The sequence below is a fragment of the Nelumbo lutea genome, chromosome 1 (genome assembly GCF_056320005.1).
Source record: "Nelumbo lutea isolate HS-2025 chromosome 1, American lotus-T2T, whole genome shotgun sequence".
In the NCBI taxonomy this organism is placed as follows: domain Eukaryota; kingdom Viridiplantae; phylum Streptophyta; class Magnoliopsida; order Proteales; family Nelumbonaceae; genus Nelumbo; species Nelumbo lutea.
Genome location: NC_142684.1, coordinates 50045341 through 50059786, shown reverse-complemented (window position 1 = coordinate 50059786; position 14446 = coordinate 50045341). Strand labels below are relative to the sequence as shown.

General features: G+C 40.0%; 1 pseudogene across 1 annotated transcript in view; it reads right to left on the bottom strand.

Moving 5' to 3' along the window:
• The window catches only part of LOC148874592 (chloroplast envelope quinone oxidoreductase homolog), a 30005-nt pseudogene extending 17111 nt beyond the window's left edge, over positions 1 to 12894 (bottom strand). Inside the window, exons 1-2 of the transcript XR_016104831.1 lie at positions 12754 to 12894; positions 12312 to 12426 (exon numbers count right to left, since the gene is read on the bottom strand). The product of XR_016104831.1 is annotated as a chloroplast envelope quinone oxidoreductase homolog (transcript). The remainder of the gene's footprint in view (positions 1 to 12311; positions 12427 to 12753) is intronic.
• Between the last annotated feature and the right edge of the window lie 1552 nt (positions 12895 to 14446).

Sequence of the window (14446 nt, the reverse complement as noted above, 5' to 3'; positions counted from 1 at the left end):
TTTTAGACCTATTAGTCTGGTGACTAACTTGTACAAAATCATTGCAAAGGTGTTGTCTCTCAGGATAAAAAAGGTGCTTCCCTCTATTATTGCACCCAACCAAGGTGCTTTTGTGGAGGGAAGACAGATCACCGATCAGATTCTCATTGCAAATGAGAGCTTGGAGAGCTTTAGGAGTCAAAGAAGAAGGGAGTGGTTTGCAAATTGGATTTGGAGAAGGCTTATGACTTGGTTTATTAGTCTTTCTTGATGGAGGTGTTGAGGAGTTTTGGTTTTGGAGACAGGTGGTGTAAGTGGATTTGGGGCTGTGTTAGGACTTGTCATTATTCTATCCTGGTGAATGGGACTGTGGTTGACTTCTTTCCTGCGTTGAGAAGTCTAAGACAAGGAGATCCTCTTTCCCCTTTTCTTTTCACCCTGATTGTTGATGTGCTTGGGAGATTGATCCATAGAGCAGACTCGAGGAATTTGATAAGAGGGTGGAGAGTAGGAAGGGAGGAGGTTCCCTTAACACTTTTACAGTTTGCAGATGATACTATCCTATCCTGTGAAGGAGGGAACTTCAATTGGATCCGGAATCTAAAGTTGACAATACAACTCTTTGAGCAGATATCTAACCTCAAGGTGAACTTTGATAAGAGTTGTGTAGCGGGAGTGAATGTGAATGAAAGGGACCTAATTTGCAGGTGAGCTAGGTTGTGCAATTTCGGACTGGCCCCTGACATACTTGGGCCTCCCTTTAGGAGATAATCCTAAGAGTGTTAGCTTTTGGGCTCCGGTAGTGGAGAGGTTTGAGAAGAGGCTGGCGGCCTGGAAGAAAAATTATCTTTCTTTAGGTGGGAGAGTCACTCTCATTAGGTCTACCCTACCTAACCTACCCTATCTACTATCTGTCAGTGTTTAAGATCCCCTCAAAGGTTTCCAATCTTTTGGAAAAATTAATAAGGAACTTTCTGTGGGTGCCTGGAGAGGAGAAGAGAGATCATAGGGTGAGTTGGGAGGTGGTCACTAGGTGTAAAAAACTATGAGGTCTTGGATTTGGTAATTTCAAGAAAAGGAATATGGCTCTACTGGGAAAGTGGTTGTGGAGGTTTTCATTGGAAAGGGATAAATTGTGGACTAAGATTGTGGCTAGCATTCATGGGCTGGAAGACAATGGCTGGGATCCTAGAATCTTGGCAAGGGCTTCAGCTGCTTCTCCTTGGAAATCCATTCACAATCTGCTTCCAGTTTTCTCCCCTTGGATCAGGTATGGTCCAAACTCTGGTAACCGAATAAAATTCTAGGAACAACTTTGGGTCGGGGATTCTCCTCTGAAGGACCAGCTTCCTTCCTTGTATGCTCTATCAGACTTGAAAAATGAACCCATATCTTCTCTTGGTCCCTTCAGCCTCCACTTCTGGCTTTGGATGGAACCTAGGCCTGCGTAGGGCAATTAGGGATACAGACATGGATAGCTTGGTAACTTTGCTAGCCTCCCTTGAGATTGTCTTCCTAAACCCTGCTAAGGAAGACACCAGATTTTGGACCCCTTCTAGCTCTGGTACCTTTTCTTGTGCTTCATTCTTTGAAACTTTAACTCAGCCTCCTATCCCCTTTGGGTTGTCCTTTCCAGTTAAGGAAATTTGGAGCAGGCCTGTTCCTCCTCGAATTGGTTTTTTTGTTGGGAAATTTTCCTGGAATGAATCAACACTTTAGACTTACTTCAGAGAAAGAGACCCAACTATTGTCTACTTCCTAATAGATGTGCTCTTTATAAAGCTGATGGGGAATCTGGCTACCACCTCATGGTCTCCTGTAAGGCTGCTAAAACTGTTTGGGAGTGGGTTTTCTCCCGTTTTGGATGTTCTTGGTATCCTCCGGAGACTGTCCAAGGTTTGTTTTCATTTTCTTTTTTCAGTTGGCCTAGGAAGCGAGGGAAGACTATGTGGAGGTGTATTAGGACAGCGGTATGTTGGTCATTGTGGGAAGAAAGAAACTCACGCATTTTTTCCGACAAGGAAAGAATATTGGAAGAATTGTTAGATCGAATCCTTTTAAGGGTTGTCCACTGGCTAAAATCTTTGGAGTTGTTTTCAGATTTTCCTGTGGATGACTTGCTAAGAAACTGGAAAGAGATTGCTTCCAATGCTAGATGCAAGAGGACTCTTTGTCCGTTTTGGTCCCCTCCCCCCTCGGGCTTTATAAAGCTGAATTTTGATGGCAGCAGTGTAAGGAATCCAGGGCCCTCTGGGATTGGAGGAGTCTTCAAGAATGAGGAAGGGATTGTTATTGCTTTATTCTCTGGCCCTATTGGAGAAGGTGACTCTCTTAGGGCTGAGATCCTTGCAGCGCTTGAAGGAATTCGAAGAGCAAAGGAATTAAATATCAGTCGTTTGATCCTGGAAGGTGATTTGAAGGTGATGGTTAGTTGGTTGAAGACAGAGGACAGTGGTTTGTGGAACTTTAACAATGAAAAAAAAAAAAACAGTTCTTATGGCTGGGTAGGGACATTGAGATTCAGTACAGCTGGGTGAAGAGGAGTGCCAACTCATTTGCGGATGGGTTGGCCAAGCAAGGAGTGAATAGGGAGTCTATTTTTTGGGCTATTTTTTAATCTTTTCTATTTGCACTCCCTTTATTTTCTGTTTTTAGGGAGCTAAGATATTTTATCTCCCCTTTTGTATCCATATTCCCTCTTTTCTTTTAATTTAATGAAACTGGTGTTATTGATCAAAATAAATAAATAAATACATGGCATTCTTCCCAAATTTCTTCAATGTGTAAGGTATGATGCTTGTGTGGGAATCTAGTTCTTTTTTAGGAAGATACTTGGGTGGGTAACATGTCCCTCAAAGACCTTTTCCCCTCTTTTTACTCCCTTTCTCTTTATAAAAAAAGAGCATGTTTCCTCATTCCTCTCCCCTCCAGTCCTCCCTCTTTCTTTGAATTGGGAATTTGGTTTTCATAGAGGTTTGGAAGAGGTTGAACTTCCTTGTGTCACTGAGTTGCTTTCTTCTCTTGGCAATGTTTGTTTAGACCCTTTTTCCCCTAATAGGAGAATGTGGACCCCTGCTCCTCAAGGCTCTTGTGCTTCTTTCTTCAAATCCCTTTGTTCCAGTAAATGTGCCTAGTTTTACCTTATACGAGAAGTTTGGACCAAACCTATTCCCCCTAAGTTGTCTTTTGTTGGGAGGTGTATCATCATAAGATTAATACTTTGAACCAAACTGGTGTATTTTGTGCAAAGCCCATAATGAGGATTGCTACAGAAGTCAATTTGTTGTTTAGCTTGTCTACCTTCGTTTGGCCAACAAAAAAAGGGAAATGCATGTGGAGATGCATTAGAGCAGCCACACTGTGGACTATTTGGAAAGAAAGGAATTCCAAAATCTTTCTTGACAAGGAGAGAACCCTTCCAATAGTAAAGTAGTGTATTTTCACTAGAACTATACAGACTGAGAACCTTAGATTCCTTTCCTTTGTTTTCCTTTGTGGATTTTTGGAGAAGTTGGGCTGCAATTGCTAATTTATCCTCTTAGAAAAATAAATTTGCAGCAGTTTGGGTACCTCCCTCAGAAGGGTTTATCAAATTGAATTTTGACAGAAGTCAAGGCAATCCGAGATTGTCACGGATTGGAGGATTCTTGAGAACTAAGGAATAGCAAGATCTTATCACTGTTTTCAGGCCCGGTGGGAGTAAGTGATTCTACAAGGGTTGAACTGCTGGTTGCTGTACAAAGAATTCAATTGCCAACCAATTTGGGATAGAGAAGTTATTGATTGAAGGGGACTCTAAGGTGATTGTGGGTTGCTTGCAGAACCCTGATTCAACTACTTGGAGGTATAGGGATCTTATGAAAAAAATTCAAATGGTTAACAAGACAAATGATCATTAGAGTCCAATGGGTTGGTAGGTCAGCAAATGCTTTTGCTGACTGTCTTTCCAAACAAGGGGTTTCTAGGGAAGAGCTTTTTTGGGCAAGTCTGTAATTTATTATTGTTTTTTTCTTGTTTCACTATAATATCTAGGAGAGGCTGCACCTTGCGCTTCTCCAAGGGATGAGTGTAATAGATTATTCTCTTTGATTAATGAATTCACATTTCAATTATCAAAAACAAGACTTCAAATTTTACAGTTACTACGGATCTTCCTTCACCAAGTTTCAGCACCTAGCCCTTGTCTATTTGCCTTGATCATAGATGATTGACTAAACCTATTCAAGAAGAAGTTTCATGGTGCCATAGTTGTCAAGGCAACGCCTAGGCGGGCGCCTAGGTGACTAGGCACTTTTTCAAAGAGTGCCTCGCTCAAACACCAAGAAAATATATGTTAGGTGCATGCTTAGGGGACTGAAACACTAGGCACTTTTTCAAAGAGTGCCACCTCGCTCAAACACCAAGAAAATATATGTTAGGTGCATGCTTAGGGGACTGAAACACATATATAATATATAATATTTATTAAATGAAAATAGATATAAAATATATAATATTATATTGGTTGGTTTTAGTTTTTATAATAGAATCTAATGCATGTTATCATGTTTTCATTGTGAGGAAAGTAACTTCATTTTGTTCTCTGTTTCCTGGTTTAAAACAGTGGTTACACCCCATTTTTCTCTTCCTTTTTGTATCTTTTCCCTAAGTTTTTTTAATCATTTTATTGGACTAAAACAGGGGCTTTGCCCCCCTTCTTTTGTTCTTAAATTTTTTTCATGTTTTTAGCTTTTTTTCTTTTTTGCTCTCATTATTGGTGTCTGAAACAGGGGTTCCGCCCCTTCTTTTATTCTTCATATTCTTCTTTTATTTTAGTATTTTTTTTCACCAACTTTTCTAGGTCTAGAACAAGGGCTTCGGCTCCGCCCCCTTTTGTTCTTAATTTCTTGCCTTTTTTCAGCTTTTTTAGTTCTCAGCATTGGTGTCTGAAACAGGGGCTCTGCCCCTACTTTTCTTCTTCATATTTCTTCTTTTGTTTTAATATCTTTTCACCAGTTTTTCTGGATCTACAACAGGGGCCCTGCCCCCTACTTTTCTTCTTCATTTTCTTCTTTTATTTTAGTACTTGTTCTCATCAAGCAATACTACAAGAAACACAAGCACAAAAGTAAGTGCAAAATACATAAAACCAAAAAAACTAGTTCAGAAGGGGTAGAAAAACATTAACTTCTTATTTTTAAATTCCATTGCCTAGGCGAGGGCTAGGCGCCCCATGGTTGCCTAGCCTCACCTTGGCGCCTTGAAAACTATGCATGGTGCATATTGTTTGTGGATAACATTCTTTCAATTGATGAAACTAATGAAGCATTAAATGTAAAATTAAGCTTATGGATAAAATGTCTTAGAAACAAGAGGTTTTAAAATAAGTAGGACTAAAATAGAGTATATGACATGTAAATTCAGTAATAATAGGAGTGTAAATCAAGATACACTTAGAATTAGACAGCAATGTTTTAAAAGCACTAGGGGCAATTTGTGCCCAAGGAACAAAGCGCAAGGCGAGGTGCACGCCTTCTTAGTAACCATTAGTGCATAGTCATTTGGAGTTTTTAGTCCCATGGACTTATTCTCTTTGTGCCTCTTTTTTTTCTTGGAATTATGTCCTCAAGTTGCCCCCCTTCCACAGTTTCCAAATGAGGTCGTTTGCAAAGTACCATGTGATGTAAGATCTTTGTGATTTAGCACTATTCTTGCAACCCACTTAGGTCTAGATGTGTAGCACAAACGAAGAACTAATAGAGAAAGAAGAGAAGAAAAGAGAAGAAATGGAAATAAGATGAAAACCCTAGACAATCACACTAAGGGTAAGGACAATCACACCCCTAACTTGGCAATCACACCAAATTCTATAGAGGAACTTTCTTTTTTCATTATCCAAAACTATTTTTCAAAGAACCTTACAAGCTTAATAAGAAAGAAGCTTCCAAAGGAAGAAACTTGCCCCCTCCCCCCCCCCCCCCAAAGTTAGCTTGCCTAACAAGCCATTTACAAAAAGAAACTAGATTAGACTAAACCTGCCCATAAACAATTACAAACATAAAGCCAAACAAAGGGAAATTACTAAGATTTGTCCCCAACCATAACCCCTAAACATGCAAATTACATAAATACCCTTGTTGTCCATAAATGTAAGAAAGTCAAATAAGTCTTGTCCAGCTCCCATGTGGGCCCCATGTCATCATATTGATGCCAAATAAGCATATGAGCATCTTTGGTTCTCTTTTGATATGCCTTAAGTTGATCCCCATCACCAAGCCACCTAAGATTAGGGCATTCAATTGGGAGGTGCCGCATATGAAACTTAATACAAATGACCTAAATTATCCTCGTTACTCTTTTACTTTGAAATGCTAATTGGTGAGATTGCTCACCTTCTATTAGCCTCTACTCCTACACTTCCAAGATATAAGCACCATTTTTGCATTATTTGGAGTAGGAATTTGATGAGATCTTCTCACCACAGGAATCCTCTTCGAAGGGAGACACTTCTCCTGAAACACAAAAAAGAAGAGAATAACAAATAGAGAAAAGGAAATTGAGAGGGAAAACCTTCGTATTATTTCATTCATCTTGAGGTCCATTTATACATTTCCTCAATGAGACCCACCACCTAATACCAGGCTTGCTTACGTGGTCCTCTTGTATACAATATTTGATGGGACTAAATGGGCCTTTATTCACATTACAACACTCTATCAATTCCAACCCCCCCCCAGCACAACCTTGTCATCAAGGTTGATGTGAATGTAAAGTTGCTTAAGGAGCTGATAATCTTTCCAAGTAGTGTCCTCTATAGGTAACCTCTTCCAGACAACCAAAGCTTGTTGGCAAACTTGGTGGTTATCCATGACCCACCTGAAATCAGTAATGTAGTCCAATTCCAGCAGTAATTTCTCATCTCCTGAGAAATCAGACAAGACCCGTGAAGTAGTGTGGGCAGGCCCCAAGTGTGACTTCACGAGTGATACATGAAAACTTGGGTGCAGTTTCAAGTTGGCTGGAAAATCAATTTTGTAAGCCACTTTCCCCACTTTTCTAAGAGCTGCGGTTAGCCAAGCTGCTTTGCATGTAGGGCCCCAACTTAAGGTAGACCCAATCCCTAACCTTGTAGTGAACATCAAAATGGTGCCTATCATACTGTGCCTTCATCTGTTTCTGTTGCTAGAATGAGAGAACTTCAATTTAATATCCTTAAGGACTACATCCCAATGAGTCATAATGGTTGACCTCAGCCACCACCACCAATAGAACCCTTCTCATATGGCAACAAGGAAGGGGGTTCTCACCCATAAAATGCCTTGAAAGGAGACATTCCAAACAAAGAATGGTAAAAGGTATTGTACCAGTACTCCATCCAGGTCAGCAACTTAAGCCATTATCAAGGATACTCACTAGTGAAGCACTGTGGGTAGGTTTCAAGGGTGTGGTTAATCACCTCCGACTATCCATCAATTTGGAGGTGGTAACTTGTAGAATGCTGCAATTTGGTTCCCTAGGCTTTAAAATAGGCAGACCAAAACCAGCTCATAAATGTTGAATCTCTATTAGTGATAATGATGTATGGAGTACCATGTAGACAGGAGACTTCTTAAATGAAGATATGGCTGCCTGTGCTGCAGTATTGGGGTGGGCTAAAGGCAGAAAATACACGAACATAGAAAGCTAGTCCATAAGCTCAGAAGTATTTCTTGTGTACGGGCTTGGGGGATTCTTAGGACTTGGGCTTGAGAAGTGCTTTAAGGGACTCAGAAGTGGTCACTACAGATGAACCTTTCTGTCTTTCAAATTCAGTGTCTTTGGATCAATCTTGTCTTGATAGTAGAATTTTGTCTGAATCCTCTTCAGGTTGTTTCTCTAGCTCCTCTTTCTTTAATGCTTATTTTATCAGCAAATAAGACTTTTATTAAGTTCAAAGATCACATTAAGGTACAGGACATAGATATCAGCACTGCAATGACCCCAACAAGCAATTACAACACTTCCCAGAACAAAGTAGGTCTATCTGCTCCCTGTTTTGCTCAGGTATCTGCCAACCCATTTGCAGTCCTTTTCACCCAACCAAACTAAGTATTGAGCGCCCTTGCAAGGTCAATTTCCCTAAAGATAAATTTGAGCTTCCAAGGTGCTGAAGTGACCTGTTTTGCCCAAGAAATGACCAATAGTGAATCTCCTTCAATTTCTAAATCTATTGCTCCAATCTGCTCAGCCAGATTTAAGCCTTGTAGGAGTGCCATAGCTTCAGCCTGAATTGAGCCACCAATGCCTATTGGTCCTGAGAATAGAGCCGCAACTCCTCCTTGATGATTTCTGAACACACCCCCTATACCTGTCCTTCCCAGGTTGCCAAAGGAGCTCCCATCAAAGTTTAGCTTTAGTTTATTTAGTGCAGGTGGTTTCCTCTCCACTCTCCCAATTTCTTTTGGTACATCTGTTTGTGCCACTTCAGTTCAGTTCCTGAGAATGTCATTTGTGGAGATGTACTTGAATAGTTCCATGGTCATCACCCAATGCAAAGCTCTGATTTTTATGGCTTCAATGACTTCCTCCTTTGATTTGTTTTTTTCAAAGAAAATTCTTTGATTTCTTTCCTCTCAAATGGTCCACACCACAGCAGCTCTTGCTGCCTTCCATAAACACTTTCCCCTTTTTTCTGTTGCATCAGGGCTGAAAACTACATCTTGTAGAGGAGCCAATCCGCATCCAAAGAGAGAACAAAAATATTCCCAAATACAACAAACAAAAGAGCAAGATAAGAGCAAGTAAGGTAGGGTTTTACCACAAGCCTTACATAGGACACACACACGAGGAGAAAGGCATTTGTTTGGCCTTCTTTTCTGTAGCACATCACAGGTGTTTACCTTCCCTAGGAACACTTCCCAACAGAAGGCTTGTACATTGGGAGGGATCGGTCTGCACCAGATTTCTCTCACTGGAAAGTTCTACCCCAAAGATTCAAAGTGAGTCAACAAACTGAAGAAAGAGGCACAAGTGAAAATGCAATCAAAGGCTAGGAACCAGATTCTACAGTCAACTGAATTTTGGTCTAAAAGGACCCTCTCCAAGGTTGAGATAAAAACCTTTAGGGAAGCACATTCATTATCTCTCACACCCCTTCTGAAGCCAAAATCCCAAGAAAGACCCAAATCTGAAAGCACACCAACCCGAGAAACAGGTTCCTTCTTAAGGTTTGACAAGGTGTAGTCAGGGAATTTTACACTTGAGGGGCATATCCCCTACCCATAGGTCTTCCCAGAATAACACTTTATTACCACACCCAACAATCAAAACGGATCCTCTTTCTTTAATGCTTTATTGTAGTCAAATAGCCTGCCTATCTTTTTGGTTGTTAAAGAAGTGTGGTGTGCTCCTATATCTCCTAAGATTAGGGCTAATGTTGGGAAGTGGTTCTCCAAAAAATCAACACTTTGGATGTGCTTCAAGAAAAGAGACCAAACTGGTGCTTATCCCAACGTCTGTAGCCTTTGTATGGCTAGTGGAGAGACAGTGAACCATCTATAATCTCTTGTTCTTTTGTTACCCATATTTGGAATTAGAATTCCTCTCTTTTATTGCAGTGGACTCCTCCATCGAGTGTGGTGTACCTCTTCAACTAAAACTTTTTCCCGACAACCAAAGAAAAGTAGTAGGTTGATGTGGAGAACAACGAGAGCAGCTATTGTTTGAACAGTCTGGTAAGAGAGGAATAATAAGATCTTCCAAGGGCAAGGAAAATCAAAAGATGAATTAGTAGAAAAAATAACCATCAAGGTCATACATTGGATGAAAACATTGGATCTATTCAAGGCTCTTTCAATAGATGACTTGATTAGAGAATGAAGTACAGTAGTGGGCTCCTCTTCTTCATCTCCATTCATGAAATCTGGTCCCCTCCTCTACAAAATAGGGTAAAGCTGAATTTTGATGGCAGTTCTGTAGGTAACCCTGGTACCTTGGGAGTTGGGGGTGTTTGTAAAGATGTGGACTGAAGAATACTGGCTTTATTCTCAGCACTAATTGGGGTAGGTGATTCACTTAGGGAAGAAGTAATGGCACTACTACAAGGACTCAGATTGGCTAAACAGTTCGGTTTTTGAACATTTAGAAGTAGAGGGAGATTCAAAGTTGGTAGTAGGCTGGATGTAGACAAATAGCTTAGGCACTTTGTCCCTTAGACAATTTGTAAAGGAAATTCTGAACCTAACAAGGGAGCTTAGAGTAAAGTTTAAATGGGCTAGAAGGTCAGCAAACACCTTGGCTGATGCTTTGGCAAAGAAAGGGGTTACTAGGAAAACTCTATTTGGGCATGTTGGTAAGTCTGATGTGAATTGGGGATCACCTTCTTTGGAAGGTGATAGTAGTGCTAATTATCTTTAAAGTTACTGAAAGTTACCATTTCCTACCAAAAAAAAAAAAAAAAAACACACTATCACTATCCTTCCTGAAGATGGTGGAAGACTTGTGATGAAGTCCATCGTGACCTAATCCAAAACCTATCCAGGTAAAGGAATGGGTTGTAACATACCAGCAGGAGTCTAAGTATCAAATTTATAACATTGGCAAACAGAACATTGGACCACATAATTCTACATCTGCTTCTTCATCCCAACCCAATAAAAATGAGAAGCCAATCAATGATATGCATGCAACACACCAGAATGTATCCCAAGAGTAGAGGCATGGAACAACTCCAACAAAGCAGGTATGTGGGCTAACTGTTGTGGGATTACCATTTGACCCTTGAACATAAGAATTCCACTACTGATAGAGTAGCCTTGTGGATGGGCGTTTGTGCGGCCATGATCTTGGCCTTAAGCTAAATAAGAGTGTCATCTCGGGCAGCTTCTGCCCTCAACCGAGCTGTGAGAGGATAAATGGGCCTTGAGGCTGAGTACTGGACCAATTCATGCTGACATGACAAAGCATCAGCCACTATATTTGATGGGCTGGCCTTGTACTCAACATTATAGTCAAATTCAATCAACTTATCAACCATTTCTGTTGAATTTTGTTGAGAACAAGTTGTTCAGCCAAATATCTAAGATTCTTGTGGTTAGAACAAACGGTGAAGTGACAACCCAACAAGTAACCACACCATTCCTTTTCATACGTAGCATATCTTTGAGACCGAGAAGGAAGAGTTTTACTAAAATAGGCCATGGACCTGCCTTCCTGTAACTATTGAAAGGACTGAAACTTTAACCAAACATAGCCAAAACAGTTACAATAGCTGGCCAAAGTTAAAAAAATTCAGCCTATCCAAGAACCAATTTCTCAATAATTTGAAAGTACAAGATAAGTGCAGTAATAAAAAATTCAGCATATAAAGAACCAAAAAAAAAAAAAAAAAACAGTGCAGCAGATCCCAACCCATCTGTAACCTATTTAGGTTGATAGGAATTCTTGTAGAATTCAAAATTGGGTCTTTATTCCCTCTGTTTGTATGTGTTTTTTTCCACTTAAACCAAGGAGGCAAGGTCACTCAAAAATCTTGGCATTTTACTATTAATCAATTGTAAGTTGTCATTTAAGCATCTAGTAATATAATTTATGACTAAATAGCTTACAATTAACATTTAATTATGTATGGTTACAGAAATACATTATAAAATATGTAAATTCATTTATTTATTTATTTAGCCTAAAGGAACATCTATGCATCAATCCACCTTGCCAGGTCGAAAGGCATAGACATCATCTAGCCACCTTAACAACACCAAATACATTATAACGCCTATATTACCTATCGAAAACAATTTGGATACTTAGTTTAACTTGCTAAGCTTATTAATATTCTGAAACACTAATTAAACTCTTGTAGGATTTTAAAATAAAAAGTAGACAAATGAGAGCTCTAAATATCATTATGATTCTTCTACTTCTGCAATATCTTGTTCATCATAAGCTCTTCAGTCATAGCATGTAGAGACACTCTTAAAAAGAATGTCTAATGGGTCTTAAACTCTGAACCCAGTGTGCATATCCTCTTTGTCAGTATCATTTTTTCTATTTTCTTCTCATCCTTTTCTATGTCTTCTCCAATTTTCGTCAATCAGCGGTTTAGTGCATTCTTATGTATCTACCTAACTATCGGGGGGGTTCCAATGGTTGAAATTCTTTCATAAAAATAAACAAATATTGAAAGAACCCCCAGTTAAAGAAAAGGTATATTGAAATTACCCCTTCAACCCAAAAGCACAAAATCAGCCTTTAAGAAGCAAGAACAAATTTATAGATTAAAACCAAACTAACTGAGAAACCCAATAAACTGAAAAACTAAATAAAAACAAAAACAAAAACAAAAAGACGTGAGAAAATAACAAAATAAAGGTTACCTTCAAACCAGCTGATCCACCACCATAAGCCTCATAACAAACAGCTTGCATAACCTTCCCGGCCATAATCACAAGAAGGGAAAGGCAGATTTAGAAACCCAAATCCGTATCAGGGCTGCAACAGTTCTTCAGAGGTCAGAGTAATAAACAAAACACTACAATGGTTGTCCACGAGTGAACCCCAGAAGCACTTTTCTTCTGTTTAGCTGAATAAAGAGAAGCCACGATCTTATATATACTTTCCGGGACTTGTTGGTAAGACTTGTTATTTGATCTCTTAGTCTTAATATACTTTTCTTTATCACCAAAAAAACGGTTTTTTAAAAAAAATAATAAAGTTTCATTAAATTCGTATATGTTGAAATTACGAAAACAGTGAGGGGAACAAGAAAATCATTTTCTTTGACCAAATTATCCTTCTAAAAGGGAGGGCAGAAGTTACGTTTCATCTTCCTCCTCCCGACACAGAACTCGGCGGTGGTCTTCCTCCGATCACTCCTCCTACTCCTCTCACTCACTATTTGAATTTTCTCTTCTCTTCTCCTCTCCCTCCGTTTTTCCTTTCTCTCTCTCTCTTCCTTCGCCTTCCCCTATCTCCGCCCGCCGCTATAACTCAAGCCAACAGCAGCAGTTCGGCCCGTCACTATTGTTGCTATAACGAGTTGCAGCGGCAAGTCCGAACATAGCCACCACCAATCTCTCTCCCTCTCTCTCTCTCTATCCCTCTCCCTGCATTATCCGAACCAGTCCCCTCATGGCCCTACTCTATCTCTCGGCCCCCGCTGCAATGCGAATAAGCCGCGACGCTAGAAACCGGCCCCCATTAGTTCTCCTCTCTAACCCTGTGAGTTTTTTATTCCCCACCTTTTCTTCTATCTCTGCAATAGCACAGTCGCCCATTCATCATCAACACCTCCTTGTTCTCCATCTTCCTCATTTCCGCCTGCCGCTGCAACCCAGATTAGCGGCAGCGATTTCCTCTCCCCCGTAACTTGATCACTCCCGTCGCCTCCTATTCTCATTCTCCCTTTTGACCTCGTCAGAACCACCGCTGTCGTTAGAACCAATGCCCGTTCCATAGTCGAGGGATGAATAATCCCAATAGAAACCAGCATGAGAAACGCTAAGGCAATCCGAACCGATGCCCATGCATTCCATGGCCACTCTGGTTCTCTTTAGGCGTCCGAGAGAGCTCAACCGAATATTTTGAGGTTAACTGGTTAACGACGAATATTAAAGGGAAAGATGGATAAACAACTTCAAACGGGGGAAAGACAATAATTGAAAGGAATGATGGAGTGCAGACAAAGGAAGAAGGAATTCGTCTCCTTCCTTCAGAGCACCACTTTCAAATGGTTCAGGCTTTTCAACCTCTCCGTCACCACCAATGGATCGACACGACAACGACTAGGAAACGGTGGATGCCATTTGGATCAATGATCGAGAGAAGCTGCGGATGAACGAAGCCCTGATGTAGCTGCTATTGGAGCTAGAAGACAATGTCCAGAAAAATAGGTGAAAAGAAGGGTCAATTTGGTCAAAAATTTTGTTTTCTCGCTCAGGCGCTCACTGTTGTTTGTTACAATATGTTTCAAAGCGCATCTAATTTTGTAAATTCATTTAATTTTATTTATTTTTTGTAAAAAGCCCAAAAAATAAAAAAGTAACGGTCCACACCACAGCGCTAAGTTATCGGCTTCGTAAACGTGGCATTTGCTCGAACATTCGAAACTTCACCTACGAATTCGCATTAAGAAGATCACGGAGCATGGACAGTCAAAAGAGTGGGTTTTTATATAAAGATATTTGGAGCTGACAGTCCGTTTGATTGCATGCGTGTCGTTTTCAAATGAAAAAATTAGAATTTTCCGATTAAATCTTCTTCCAACGAGGAAAGTCAAAAAAAGGGGACAGACGGCCAAACTTCTGAACAATTGATGGCACGCGCAGAAAGCCGCCTATTTTCTTGTTTTGACAAGTTTATTTTTTTGCTCCAAGTGTTTTGGATTGAAAAATACAAAATTTTCATAAATGTGTATTGTGACATTACATTACGTTACATGATAACCGTTACCTCCAATCAGCATAATGTTATCGTGGTGTATTTATGTCTAATATCCTTAAATTATATACAT